Below are 15,221 nucleotides of genomic sequence, written 5' to 3'. Positions count from 1 at the left end.
GCAAAGATGGCAAAGCTTCATCTCTCATACTTTGGGTATGTTGTTAGAAGAGGCTATTCCTTGGAAGGGAACATCATACTTTAAAAGGTGGAAGGTTAGTGAAAGGAAAGAAGGCTTTCAACAAGATTTATAGACATAGTGACTACAGCAGTAGGCTTAAATATGGCAGAGATGATGAGGATAGGATAGGACAAAGTTCATGTTTGTTGTTCATGGGGTTGCTTGATTAGATGGCACCTAAAAACAAAAACAACAAAATACTAGCACTGATGTCAGTCTAAGAATGTAACAACCCTTAGGAGAGTGATTTAACATTAAAATCCTACAAGAAAGACTTTAGTTTTCTTATTACTTATAGGATTCTAAGCCAATAATAGTAAATCATTATGCTTATTGAGACTGTATTATGTTCTAGGCAGTGTTCTCTAAACACATTAATTATATTACCTTAAACACTTAAACTAAACCTACTTTTAAGATTTTAGATTTCTTATCTTATTCAACCCTTACAGTAATTTTATGTTGTAAAAGCTATGAGGATAGATTGTAATAATATAATATAGTGCTTGTTCTGTAAGGGTATCCTTGGATAAGTGTTCTTCTTTGTCCTCTCCTTTCTGTGTAAGTGAATATTTGGGAGCTAAGCCTGGGGAGGAAGCTTGAGCCAAACTGCATAGTATCTTTGCTATTACTATTTGATTCAGCCAACAGTTTTTGGTCTTTGAAGGTTTTGGAGCTGGGAAGTGAAATGTTTATAGTTGTGATTTCTCTTTACAAGCAATCTGGTCCTATGTGTTGGAATTTATTCTCACTGCCTCATCAAATTTTGAGAGGTAAAATTTTCAATGCAACGTTCTTCTTGGAGCAGGATGAAATATCTATCAGATGACTTGAGGCTCTCAGTAGAGTCTTGGAGGCTCTGCTTATTATCAAGGCGCATTCATTTGCTTTTTTACCTTACCAATGTTAATAGAAGCAAATGAACTGATAGTGTTATTCTGGGGTGTCTTTCTTGCTATGAGAAACATTAAGACAGTCTTCTTTATCAGCTTTTATCCTCTCAGTATAATAATGTTACTTGGTTTCCCCCCCCTTTTCTACCCATCATATTTCAGTGCAAAACTTTCAAACAGCTTTATTAATTTTCTATAGAGTATCAGTTAGCACTGTTATACCACTTGATACATTTTCATCTACATCAATAAATGCACAAATTGATTGTTGTTATGCTCTGTGATGTTGGTCACCTGTGACTCATAGGGACCCTATGTACAACAGCTCTGAAACATGCCCTGTCATGAGCCAGTCTCACTGACTCTGACACACCTAGTCCCATTGCCCCAATTACTGCATCAGTCCATCACATCTGGGGTCTCCTTCTTCTGCATTGTCCCCACACCCTTCTGAGAATAATATCCTTTTCCAAGGATCAGTCCCCTCCTGGCATTGGAAAGTCTGCTGTCAGAGACGTCTCCAAAGCATTGAGGAGCAATGATATCAGTCTGGAGACTAAGATGCTCCTGTTTCAGACCATAGTCTTTGCAATTACTTGCCATGCATCAGAAAGATGGACAATGACTAGGGATGATAGAGAATTGATCGAAGGATTGGCCATTTGTGGCTAGGTTTAAATAGGCACCAACTGTATGCTCCAGAATCTTCTGTGGCTAGGTTTAAATGGGTAACTGCTGGATGCTCAGAAGTCTACACCTCCATGCATTTGAAATCTTTTGGTCTCCTCATTCAACCCTACATCCTACATGAGGCCAAGGAGAGTCAACAGAACAGGGATCCTCACAAATTCCTTGGCTCCTCAAGGCAACAACTCTTACCTGTTCATCCATGCATCCATGCATGCTAGTTGGGCAGTGCTGAAAAAACATGTCCAAGCTCAGCCTGTTTTGATTCACATCTCTCTAATGGATTGTTAATGAAGAGGTTAGTGGTTTGAATAGACTAGTTGTTCAGTGAATGAAATCTCCTCCTTTAATCATTAAAAGTTTCAAATAGAGACTGTGAATCAGAATGAACTAATCCTTTCAGAGGGCAGGAGATTTGGTGATTTTGTTTATTTGAATTTGAGAAGCCAGCTGGACCTTAGGATGGTCTCTCGCATCTTGTATAAGGACACATATGAAATGTTTGGGGCTCTTATGGCGTTTTTTCCTCCCAAGTGACTGTCAGCAGAGGGGACATGCCAGGTGAATTGGGAGTCTCTGGCCCAGAGTCTGTCAGCATTTGGGCATGCCAGGCCCTATGGCCTATTTTTTATTTGTTTTTGGTCAAACTTTCTTCTAGGCCATCTAGCCCTGGTGTGTCTACTTGCTGTACAGACGTAACTTGTGGTTGCTGTGAAGCTGAATACTGTGAAACTGATGTTACAAATGTGATAATGGTTACCCATGGTGGACAGTGTTTGGTGGATCTCCCTGATTAAAACAAGCATGGAAGCAGGAGTGGCATCTATTTCTGAAATAGCTTGCCTCCAGAAACCCTGTGAACCTGGAGAAAGGATAAAAGTTATCCAAGTGTTCAGGTCTTTTGTTCATAGGGTCGCTATGATTGACCTATGACTCGACAGTACTTAACAACAACAACAACAATAGCAATGATCAAAGGAGGAAGAAAAGATATCAAAAGAGACCCTTAATGTAGCACTAGAACACAGAGAAGCTAAAACAAAGGGAAGGAATCAGGAAGTAAAAGATTTGAAAATATGATTTCAAAGGATGTCTTGGGAAGACCAAGCAAATTTTTATAATAGAATTTGCAAAGAGCTGGAGTAAAAAAATCAAAAGAGATGAACTCACTCGCATTTTTAAACTAAAGAACTGAAAAGGAAATTCAACTTTTGAGTTGCAATACTTGAAGAAGCTATGGGCAGAATATTGAATGATTCAGGAAGCTTCAAAAGAAGATGGAAAGAGTACATGGAGTCACGATATCAGCAAGAATTGGCTGACACAGAAGAATTTTAAGAAGCAACATATGATTAAGAAGCAATGATAATGAAGGAGAAAGTTCAAGCTACCCTGAAGGAATTGGCAAAAAGTAAAATCACAGGGGAGCTCTGGTGACCTAGTGGCAAGAAGCTGCACTGCAATCCCAGAGGCACAGGGTTCAATTCCATCAGATGCTCTGCCGGGGAAGGAGGGACAATCTCCTCCTGTACCAGTCAGATCTGATTTGACGAGAGGGAGAGAGAGAGAGAGAGAGAGAGAGAGAGAGAGAGAGAGAGAGAGAGAATGAAATTAAAAAAAGTAAAATCACAAGCATTTCTCAACAAAAGAATTGCAGCCCTGGATGTACTTACCAGGTTATGCCAAAAAGATGATCCAACAACATGTGAAAATCATCAAAGGATGTCACTAATACCACACTCAAAGAAAATCTTGCTGGAGATTTTAAAAAAGAATTACTGAAATAATGCATTGACAGAAGACTGTCAGAAATGTAAGCTAGGTTTAGAAGAGGTCATGGCACTAGGGATATCATTACCAGTGTCAGGTGGATCTTGGCTGAGAGCAGAGAATACCAGAAGAATATATTTTTTAGTTTTATTGACTATGCAAGGCATTTGACTATGTTGTTGTTAGGTAGGTACTGTAGAGTTGAGCATGACTCAGCAATCCTATGAACAAAAGATCTGAACTCTGTTCTATCCTACACCATCCTCACATTTCCCGACACACTGCAGTCCACTGCAGCAGTCACTGTATCAATTCACTTGATTGAGGGTCTTTTTATCCTTCACTGACCCTCCATCCTTCCCATAATTATGTCCTTTTCCAAGGAATAGCACCTCCTAAAAAAATGTCCAAAGTATGCGAGGTGAAGCCTCATCACTCTTGTCTCTAAAGAGCACTCCAGTTGCACCCTCTCCAAGACACATCTGATTGTTCTCTTGACCATCTATGGGATGTTCAGTGCTCTTCTCCAACACCACAGCTCAAAGGTGTCAGTTCTTTTTCTGTCATCCTTATTCATTATCCAGGTCTCAGATGCATAGCTAGTAATTGGAAAGACCATGGCCTGAATCAGAGGCACCTTAGCTCTCAAACTAACATCACTATGCTTCAATAATTTGGAAAGGTCCCTAACTGCAGATTTTCACAGTGCAATGTGTCTCCTTATTTTCTGACTGCTGGTGTCTAGGGTGTAAATTGTGGATCCAAGGAAGATGAAGCTGTTGACAGTTTCAATCTCCTCTCCATTTGACAATGTGGAACCCAAAATCTTGAGGCTAACGTTGAGAAAAATAAGAATCCCAGAACACTTAATTGTGCTCATGCAAAACTTAGACCAGCAAGCAGTTGTAGAAACGGAGCCAGGAAACACTGCATGGTTCAAAAGCAAGAAAGGAGTGCATCAGGGATATGTCTTGTCTCCATACCTTTTCAATGAATATTCATAACAGATAATTCAGAAAGCTGGACTTTATGAAGAATAATGTGGCACCACAATTGGAAGACTTATCAACAACCTGTGTTAGTCAGATGATACAACGTTACTCACTGAAACTAAAGAGAACCTGAAGCATTTGCTGTAGAAGGTTAAGGACTGCAGTGTTCAATATGGATTGCATCTTAAAATAAAAATAACAAAAATTCTTACCAACAGGGCAATTGGCAGCATCATGTTAGATGGAGGAGAGACTGAGATTGCTAACAATTACATCTTGCTTGGATTCCTAATTGACACTCTTGGCACCAACAGTTGGGAAATAAAAAGATGAGTGCATACTGCTATCAGGGACATCTCCAGTATGCTAAAGAGCAATGATGTCAGTCTGGAGACTGAGGTGCACCTGATCCAGACAGACCATAGTCTTCTCAATTACTTGCTGTGTATCAAAGAGCTGGTTAATTGCTAAGGATGGCAGAAATATCCCTTTGAATTGTGTTGCTGGAGCAGAGTTATGAATACCATGGAATACCAAGAGAATAAACAGATCTGACCTGTTTTTGTTGTTATGTGTCATTGAGTCAGCTGCAACTCATAACAGTTCTCTGAACAATAGCCCTAAATCTTGCTCTATCCTGTGTCAATCTTATTGTCTCTGACACACCTACTCCCATTACCCCAGTAGCTGAATCAATCAGTCTCATCGAGGGTCTTCCTCTCTTGCACTCTCCTTCCACCCTCCCAAGCATAATGTCCCTATCCAAGGACTGGTTCCTCTTTACAACATGCTGAAAGTATGTCATACGAAGCTTCAGAATCCTTGCCTCCAAGGAGCAGCCAGGTCTCATGCTCTCCTGAACAAACTTGTTCAATCTTTTAGCTGTCCATATATATTCAATACTCTTCTCCAACACCACAGCTCAAAGACATCAATTTTCCTGTTATCATCCCTAGTCATGGTGCAGCTCTCTGACATATATCAAATGATTACAAAGACCATGGCCTGTATTAAGAGTACGTTAGTCTTCAAACTAACATCATTGCTCTTCAGTACTTTGGAGAGGTCTCTGACAGCAGACTTTCCTATTGTGATATCTCTTTTAATTTCCTGGCTGCTGGTGCCAAGAGTGTTGATTGTGCAGCCAAGCAAACTAAAGCTGTTTACAATTTCAATCTCTTCACCATCTATCATGTTGCTGTCAATTGGCCCAGTGCTGAGAATTTTTGTTTTCTTGATATTAAGCTTCAATCCATATTGAAAACTGCAGTCTTTGACCTTCTGGCACAAGCACTTCAGGTCCTGCTCAATTTCAGCAAGCAGCGTTGTGTCATCTGCATAATGCAGATTGCTATGCGTCTTCCTTCAATCCTGATGCCACACTTCTCCTCATAGAGCCCAGCCTCGAGGATAATCTGTTCTGCATATAGATTGAAAAGGTATGAAGATAAGACACATCCCTGGCATTCACCCTTCCCAATTTTGAACCATTCAGTGTTTCCTTGCTCTGTTCTGATGACTGCCTCCTGGTCCAAGTATAGGTTTTAGATAAGTACAAAGTGTTCTGGGATTCCCATTCTTGTCACAGTCAGTGACTGTTTATTGTGGTCCATATAGTCAAATGCCTTTGCATAGTCAATGAAACATAGATATTTCTCTAGTATTCCTTACTTTCAGCCAAGATATATCTAGCATGAGCTAAAATATCCCTACTACCCTCTTTCTACAAAGATGGTGCCGAAAGCCAAGAAGGAAGCCCTTGACCCTTCCATAACTGAAGCCAAAGCAAAGGCATTAAAGGCCAAGAAGGCAGTCCTGAAGGGCATCCACAGAAAAAAAAAAGAAGATCCTCATGTCACCCATCTTCTGGTGGCCTAAGATGTGGAGACTCCGAAGGCAGCCCAAATACCCCCGGAAGAGCGCCCCCAGGGGAAACAAGCCACGATGCCATCATCAAATTTCCCACTGAGTCAGCCATGAAGAAGATAGATGATAACAACACACTTGGGTTTATTGTGGATGTCAAGGGCAACAAGTACCAACTTAAACAAGCTGTAAAGAAGCTCTGTAACATTGATGTGGCTAAGGTCAACACTTTGATTAGGCCTGATTCATAGAAGAAGGCCTGGGTTTGACTTGCTCCTGACTATGATGCTTTGGATATTGCCAACAAAATTGAGATAATTTAAACTGAGTCCAGCTGGCTAATTCTAAATATAATTTTTTTTCTCACACACACACACAAAATATCCGTACTATTATGACCCCTTCTAAACCTAGCCTGCACTTTTGGCAGTTGTCTGCTGATGTGCTGTTCCAGTTGTTTTTGAGTAATTTTCAGCAGAGTTGTTTCTTGAAAGCAAGAATTTTAAAACTCTTTCTCACCTTTTTTGAGAATGTTTTGGAACTCTGTCTCACATACTTTTGGCCAGGAGGTAACAGTCGTTGGGGAAGGACATCATAACTGGAAGAATAGAGGGGCTACACAGAAGAGGAAGACCCTGAATGAAATGGATTGACAAAGTGACTGAAGCTATGGTGGAAAGTGTATCAGAGACAGTGAGATTGGCTCAAGATGGTGCAGAGTTCAGAGCTATTATTCATAGGGTTGCCGTGAGTCATATGCAATTCATAGGCACACAACAACAACAACAACAATGGTTAGAACTGGAAAACTGTCATATGCAAATTAAAATTAAAACTGAAGAAAATGAAAACGATTCCATGAGAATAAATGAGATCATGATTTTATACCAAATTAATTTAGAAACCATCTTAAGAATAGATATAATGTGTGAGTATACCACAACTTCTCCATCCATTCGTTTGTTGATGGGCACTTGGGTTGTTTCCAACTCTTTGCTATTGTGAACAAAGCTGAAACACAATGGAATATTTTGCTGCATTGAAAAACAAGGAACCCATGAAATATTACACAAAATGGGTGACCCTGGAAGGCATTATGTTGACTGAAATATCTCAGTCACAAAAAGACAAATATGATATAATACTACTGTTACAGAAGAGGACTGAAAGAGTAGTTGCAGGGAGACTGAGAAAGATGGGGTAAATAATGTATACTGCATTGAAACATATGAGGGAGAGAACTGCTTAAAAGGGATATATGATTAGGTATTATTGTTATGACAGGAGTCCAGAATGAAGGCTGCATAGTGGAATGGACTTTGGAGGAGGGATTAAATAGCAATGAAATGTTTTTTTCTTTTAGTTTTCAAAAAAAAAAGTGAATTGAGGGGAAGGTGTAGGCAGGGAGAAAAGTGCAACAATTAATGAATGGAAATCCAAAGTGTCAGTAAACTTTTATTAAAACCAATTAAAAAAATAGTTACAGTAGCGCCATCCCCAAAAATGCCGTGGCACTTGGCTGGTTTCAAATAAATCTCTGTGATGAAAAAAAAAAAAAAAAGGATATAATGTACCGAACACTAAAACCAAAAGATCAGATGAGTTGTTGAAAGACATCAACTATGAAGAAAGCAAAAAAAAAAAAAATCATCACAAACACTGGAAAGAAATAAAACATAAATACATTTGCAGTAGAACGCAAAGAAGCCAAAACACAGGCAAGGAATACTGAAGTAAGAGAGCTGAACAATAATAACCTGCCATAATAGTGAGTATCTTTTCATATATTTTTTTTAGCATCTTGTATGTCTTCTTTAAGGAGCACTGTGGTATAGTGTGAAGAAGCTGCACTGCAGTCCTGAAGGCACATAGTTCCAATCTCCCCAGCTACTGTGCCAGAAAAGGAGGGGCAATATTCCGTCTGATTAACTACTTCTGAAAAGCCACCAAGCGTCAGCTACGGGTCAGTTCCGACTCAATGATACACAACAATAATATCTCTTCTTTAATGGAGTGTTCATATCTATTGCTTGTTAGTTATTTTTCAGTTGGCTTTTTTTAGTGGATTATTTGTCCTTTTACAGATTTTTAGATCTTTTCTATACATTCTGGCAATTGATGTCTTATCAGGTATATCATTGCCAAAGACTAATTTTTTTTCAGTGGATTATTTGTCCTTTTTCTGAGTGACAGCCACTTCCTAAACAACTTGCCTCCGGAAACTCTTGATAAATGTTGATAGTTGTAGAGGGGTTTCAGGCCTTTTGTTGGTAGCATCACTATGAGTCGTGCTTGACTTGGAGACAATAACACAACAACAACAACTAAATATTCTGGAGATGGAAGTCTTATCAGTTATATAATTACCAAAGACAAATTTCATTTTTAACATGTACATCTTTAATCCATTTTGTGTCAGTTTTATGTATGATGTGAAATATAGATTCTGTTTCACTTTTTGCAAAGCAGTATTCAGTTTTTGCTATCATCATTCCTTAAGAAGAGTATTTCTTCTTTGACCGTTTGTTCAAGATGATCTGAATATATATGAATGGATTTACTCCTAGGTTTTTTATCATATTACATTTATCTTTATGAAGAGCAATGATGTCATTCTGGATACTAAGGTGCACCTGATCCAGTACATAGTCTTTGCAATTACTTGCTATGCATCATAAAGCTGGACAATGACTTCAGATGACATAAAGAGAATTGATGCATTTGATCTGTGGTGCTGGAGAAGGGTACTGAATATACCATGGACTGTCAAGACAACAAACAGGTTCATCCTAGAGAGGGTGAAACCAGCCTGCTCCTTGGAGGCAAAGATTCTGAAGGTTCATCTGACGTGTTTAGGACATGTTGTAAGGAGGGACCAGTCCTTGGAGAGGGACATCATGTTTGGAAGGATGGAGGAACAGTGCCAGACAGGAAGACCCTTGATGAGATGGAAAACAGGAAGATCCTTGATGAGATGGAAAACAGGAAGATCCTTGATGAGACGTATTGATTCAGTGATTGGGTTAATGAGGAGAGGTGTGTCAGAGACAATAGAGTAGGTTTTCAAAGCTGTTGTACATGGGGTCACTGTAAGTCCCAACCGAGTAGAGGACACATAGCAACAACAGAATATGAATGTCCAAAGTAGTCTTATCACTGGGGCTGTAAAGTAAGTTTTGAGATGGGAATGTATGAGACTTCCTATTTTGATCTTTTTCATAATTACGCCTGCTTTTGGGATAATAATCAGTTATGGAGTCTGTATTTAAGTACAATGCTTCTCTAACTCTCTGTGGGGAAGATCAAGTTTGGTCTTGAGTTTTTTTTAAATCTTAAAATTTAGACATACTCTTTGTTGAGATCAATAGAAAAATAAAATGCACATAAAATGAAATTATAAGTTCTACTTTTGAATTGCTAGAAGAACTAGAGGGAGCTCTGGTGGCCTAATCTATAGGCAATTGTGCTAACTAAAAGGTAGTTCTAATCTACTAACAGCTCCACAGGAGTAAGATGAGAAATCTTCTCCCTTGTGAGCCTCTTAGAGGGGTGAGGGCTCAGCTATGATTTGCCTCTGACTCCATGACAATGACTGACTTGAGAAGAGTTAGAAGCATTGTTTTTGTTGTTGTTGATGTTTCATTGAATTTTCTGCCACCTGTAGCAGTACTATGCACAGCATCTCTGAAGCCTGCTCTGTCCTGAGCTGGTCTCATTGATTCTGACACACCAGTCCTCATTGTCCCAGTTACTGTATCAATCCATGTCATCCTGGGTCTTCTTCCTCTGCACTTTCACTCCACTTTTCCAAGCCTGACGTCACTCTCCAAGGATCTGTCCCTCCTGACTATGTGTCCAAAGTATGTGAGACAGAGTCTCAAAATGCTAGTCTCCAAGGAGAAACTTGGTTTCACCTTCTTCAAGACAGACCTATTTGTTTTCTTGGTGGTTTATGGTATGTTCAAGACTTCTCCAACACTACAACTCAAAGGCATTGGTTCTTCTTTTGTCATCCTTAGTTATTACTCCACCAAATTGCCAGGCTATTTTGTGTGAATGTTTTTGTCTTAATTTGTATATTGCCTTGTTGAAATATGAAAACTAAAATTATGAAAGAACTGCGTTCTATAGGACTACACTTTGTTTAGCACTTCTTAGACCCGAGTCTGCCACTGAAAATGTTAATAAGTCTGTTTACAATCCTTTAGTATCTATCTTTTTATTGATAAAATGGACAACTTATCTGAGTATCTAGAAATTCTTATGTGAATAGATTACATTCACAGACCCCTACCTTTTGTTAGAAATTAGATGTTAAACCTTTATTCTGAGACCAAGACAATTAAAGCCTTTGACTGATCTTTGAAAAATGACAAATATTTTCAGTACAATAGTTCTCTTTACTTTTGTATTAAAATTTCAATTTTTTTGCTTTTTTGCATTATATAGTATTCTTAACATTGAACAATAATATTATACACACAAACACACATTCACACATAATTTCTTTATCCTCAACAACAAAAATGGCTTATTATTTCTATTCTCTGCTGAAATATAAGCTTCATCAGAGCTGGAATTTAATCTTTTTTATTTTTTCTGTGATCACCAACCTTCCTTTAAGTATGATGGACAACAAACAAATATTTCTGGATAGTAAATAAATAGATTTTTCTCCTAATGGTTATTATACTATAGAAGTCCAGTGATCTCCAGGTCCCTTGAGCTTCATTAAAGGTTTAGTAAAAAATTCAATGCCTGAAGTAATTTGAAAATACCTTTGAAGATTTTTCAGGTTGGCCATTTATAATTCTAGGTTTATTTTCTCTTTAGTATATCAAAGTGTTTTTAATGTGTGTCAAATTCAAAGTTCTCTTTCAAAAGCATAGTCTGGACTTATCTAAGTTTATTAAAAAAATCAAAGCTACTAATAATGTAAGTAGCATGGTTTTAAGAAGAAATTAAAATAAATCACAAACTTTGAATGGAATCGTTCCTTACTTAGAAATCCCCCAAAACTTTGAACTAAGAAATGACTATGAGAAAAGGCCTGAGTTTACCTATCTGTACTTTTTTTTCTGTTTTGGGAAAAATTAAAGTAATTGTTTTCAGATAACTATTAAAATTCTTTCTTAACCACAATTGTGCCATGGCACTATAGTACTTTCAGCAATAAAACCAAACAAAATTTAATAATCTCACAATTATTGTATGTTGTGAAAAGGTTAAATTCTTTTTCATTTATATGAAACAATCTTTTTACTTTTACTTTTAGAAAATTCATACAAGGCCAACTAATAAAGCACAAATCTGCTTTATGATGTATGATCACAGAGAAAAAGGAATTCAACTACATTAAAATGTACACAAACTTTCCTATTTATTTGGCCATTTAGCATGAATAATAATTAAAATTGCCTCAGTTTCCATACGCTTTTTGCTTTCCTTTTTAAACTTAATCAACTTAAAAATTTTTTCTCTTCTATTACCTGATACTTTCATTTCAGTTTTGATATCTTCATGTATACAATTAGTATTTCTCTATGATTTCATTGACTTATTCACAAAAGGACAATGTGTCTTTTATTCTAATATAAGTTTTCAAAGTTAAATTTAAAAAGTTGAATAAGAGAGATCATATCTCCCATCTCTCTGTGTTCTTCCCTGGACTTAAGAAATTGAAACTTTGAACCTCTAATAAGAATGGAAAATAGAAGCTCCCATCCTTCTCTTCTTGACTGGAAGAGATCTATATTTGTTCCCATCCCAAAGAAGGCTGATGCAATAGAGTGTGGAAACTATAGAACAATATAATTGATTTCACATGCAAACAAGATTCTACTGAAGATTATCAAAAAAGACTGGAACAACACATCAGCAGAGAACTGCCAGAAGAACAGGCTGGGTTTAGAAGGGGTCGTGGTACTAGGGACAATGTAGTTAATGTTAGATGGACCTTAGCTGAAAGCAGGGAATACCAGCGCAATGTCTATCTGTGTTTCGTTGACTATGCAAAGGCGTTTGACTGTGTAGATCATAACAAGCTGTGGCTGACTCTGAGAAGAATGGGAATCCCAGAACACTTCATGGTGCTAATGTGAAATCTACACTTGGACCAAGAGACAGTCGTCAGAACAGAGCAAGGAAACACTGCATGGTTCAAAATTGGGAAGGGTGTATGCCAGGGATGTGTCCTATCTCCATACCTTTTCAACCTGTATGCAGAACAGATTATCTGGGAAGCTGGGCTCTATGAGGAGAAATGTGGGGTCAAAATTTGTGGAAGATCTATTAACAATCTGCATTATGCAGATGACACAACCCTGCTTGCTGAAACTGAGGAGGACCTGAAGCACTTGCTGCAGAGGGTCAAGGACTGCAGCCTTCAATATGGATTGAGGTTCAATATCAAGAAGACAAAGATTCTCACCACTGGACCAACTGGCAGCATCAGATTGATGGTGAAGATATTGAGATTGTTCACAGTTTTAGTTTGCTTGGCTCCACAGTCAACACTCTTGGCACCAGCAGCCAGAAAATTAAAAGACATATTGCGATGGGAAAGTCTGCTGTTGGGAACCTCTCCAAAGTACTGAAGAGCAATGGTGTCTCTCTGGAGACTAAGGTGCATCTGATACAGGCCATGGTCTTTGCAATCACTTGTTAAGCATCAGAGAGTTGAATAATGACTAGGGAGGATAGAAGGAGAATTGATGCCTTTGAGCTGGTGCTGGAGAAGAGTATTGAATGTACCACGGACTGCTAAGAAAACAAACAGGTTCATCCTGAGAGGGTTAAACCAGGAGGCTCCTTGGAGGCAAGGATTCTGAGGCTTTGTCTGACATACTTTGGACATATGGTAAGGAGAGACAGATCCTTGGAGAGGGACATCATGCTTGGGAGCGTGGAAGGACAGTGCAGGAGAGGAAGGTCCTCTGTGAGGTGGATTGATTCAGTGACTGGGGTAATTGGGATGGGTGTATCAGAGCCAGTGTGATTGACACGGGAAAGAGCAGGGTTTAGGGCTGTTGTACATAGGGTCGGTATGAGTTGCAAGCAACTCAACAACACATAACAACAACAACAACAACAACACTTATCCTTATCAAGCTCCACCACAACATGCCTTATGGAATTGACTGGTGAAATCAAGAAGTCATTACCTTATTGTTGTTGTTGTTGTTAGGTGCTGCCATATTGAGTATTACTCATAGCAACACTTAGGAACTTTCTCCTATCCTGTGTCATCCTCATGTTTTACACACTTAGGCCTATTTCTGCAGTTACTGGGTTCCTCTATTTCATTGAGAGTTTTCTTCACTTTTGCTGACCTTCCACCTTTCCAAGCATGATGTCCTTTGGTATACATCTAAGTATGCTTCTCCTCTGTCCCCATCTAGCTTTTATGTCTGTTTGCCTTGAGTAAATGTCCACTCTCCCCTAGGTGTCTGAACTGGTTAAATATCTCTGTCTCAATGACTTGGACCCACGGCCTTTTTCTACAGTCATATCTGAAGTTTCACATCTCTAGGGACCTATATGTAATGGACAGATAAATGTAGGAGAAATTCTGGGGTGGTATTCCTTCTCTGTAAACCTAAAATATCCTTGAACTAATTGCCATGGCTTCTATATTTGGGGAAGGATAATTTAAAAAGGTGACAGAATTTTACATTTAATATTGCTTTTGGTGACTTTGAGATGAGTATGACTCATAGTGATCCTATAAATAACCGATTGGAATACTGTCCTATCCTGTAGTATATTCACAGTCTGTGACACACTCAAGCCCAGTGCTACAGTCACTGTGTAAAAATACACAATGCTTCATGAATTTGCATCCTCACTTGGGCAGCACATATACTAATATTGAAAAGATACAGAGAAGAGTAGCATAGCTCCTGTGCATTATTTTTGTTGGTTACAGTAAAATCGACTCTTAACCTCTGGAAACTTAGTATATAATGGAATAAAATGTTGCCTGATCTTGAACATTCCCATGATAAGCTGGGGTTAGATCAGTGAGATCCATAGGGTTTTAATTGGCTTATTTTTGCAATTAAATTGCCAGGACTTTCTCTATAGGCTGTTTCACTCTGTTAAAACTGTTCAGCGTTATAACAACATTTAAGGCTTCACTACTACAAATAGAAAATGGAACCTGACTCTTCATGGACGATGATAATTCTACCCCTGAATAATCACTTATTTTCTCCTTATACAGCAAATCAACACAAAATAGAATAAAGCTCTGTCACAAGGATTAAAAAATAAGCATCCACACTCCGTAGGAATTGTCTTAAAATTGTCTTAAAATCTGATGCCTGAGAGAGATGAGAGATCAGATACAGTTTACAAGTTAAATAAAATTTTTAACACAGAGAAAATGAAAGTTGATGATCATTCTGTAGCTTACCTCACATGGACAAGGACTGACTATTTGGAATTTACCACTTATGGTGGTATGTATGTATGTATTTATTTACGTGTTTATTTTTCTTACTTTTTTAATAGATTGTCTTTCAAACAAGCTCAGAAAGCAAGCATTTTACCAATAGAGAACTACAGAAATACAAGCAGGTTTAGAAGTAGTCATGACACTGGAGACATTATTGTCAATGCCAGATGGATCATGACAGAGATCAAAGAATACCAAAAGAATGTCTATCTGTGTTTCATTGACTGTGCAAAGGTATTTGACTGTGTATATCACAGCAAATTGTGGCTAACCTTGAAGAAAATGAAACTCCCAGGACACTTGGTTGTGCCTATGTGAAACCTATACTTGGACCAAGAAACAGTCCTCAGAACAGAGCAAGAAAAGGACAAATATTACATGATGCCACTGTTGTAGAATGGGACTGTCCTTGGGGTTGGGGAGAGACTGAGTAAGATGGGTTCAGTAATGTATACTGCACTGAAACAGAGGAGGGAGAAAACTGTTTAAAAGCGA

This window comes from Elephantulus edwardii, unplaced genomic scaffold, assembly GCF_000299155.1.
Source record: "Elephantulus edwardii isolate Elephantulus edwardi_28Jun2011 unplaced genomic scaffold, EleEdw1.0 scaffold00012, whole genome shotgun sequence".
Taxonomy (NCBI): Eukaryota; Metazoa; Chordata; class Mammalia; order Macroscelidea; family Macroscelididae; genus Elephantulus; species Elephantulus edwardii.
The sequence above is the reverse complement of the archived record's forward strand: the minus strand, read 5'-3'. Positions refer to the sequence as shown.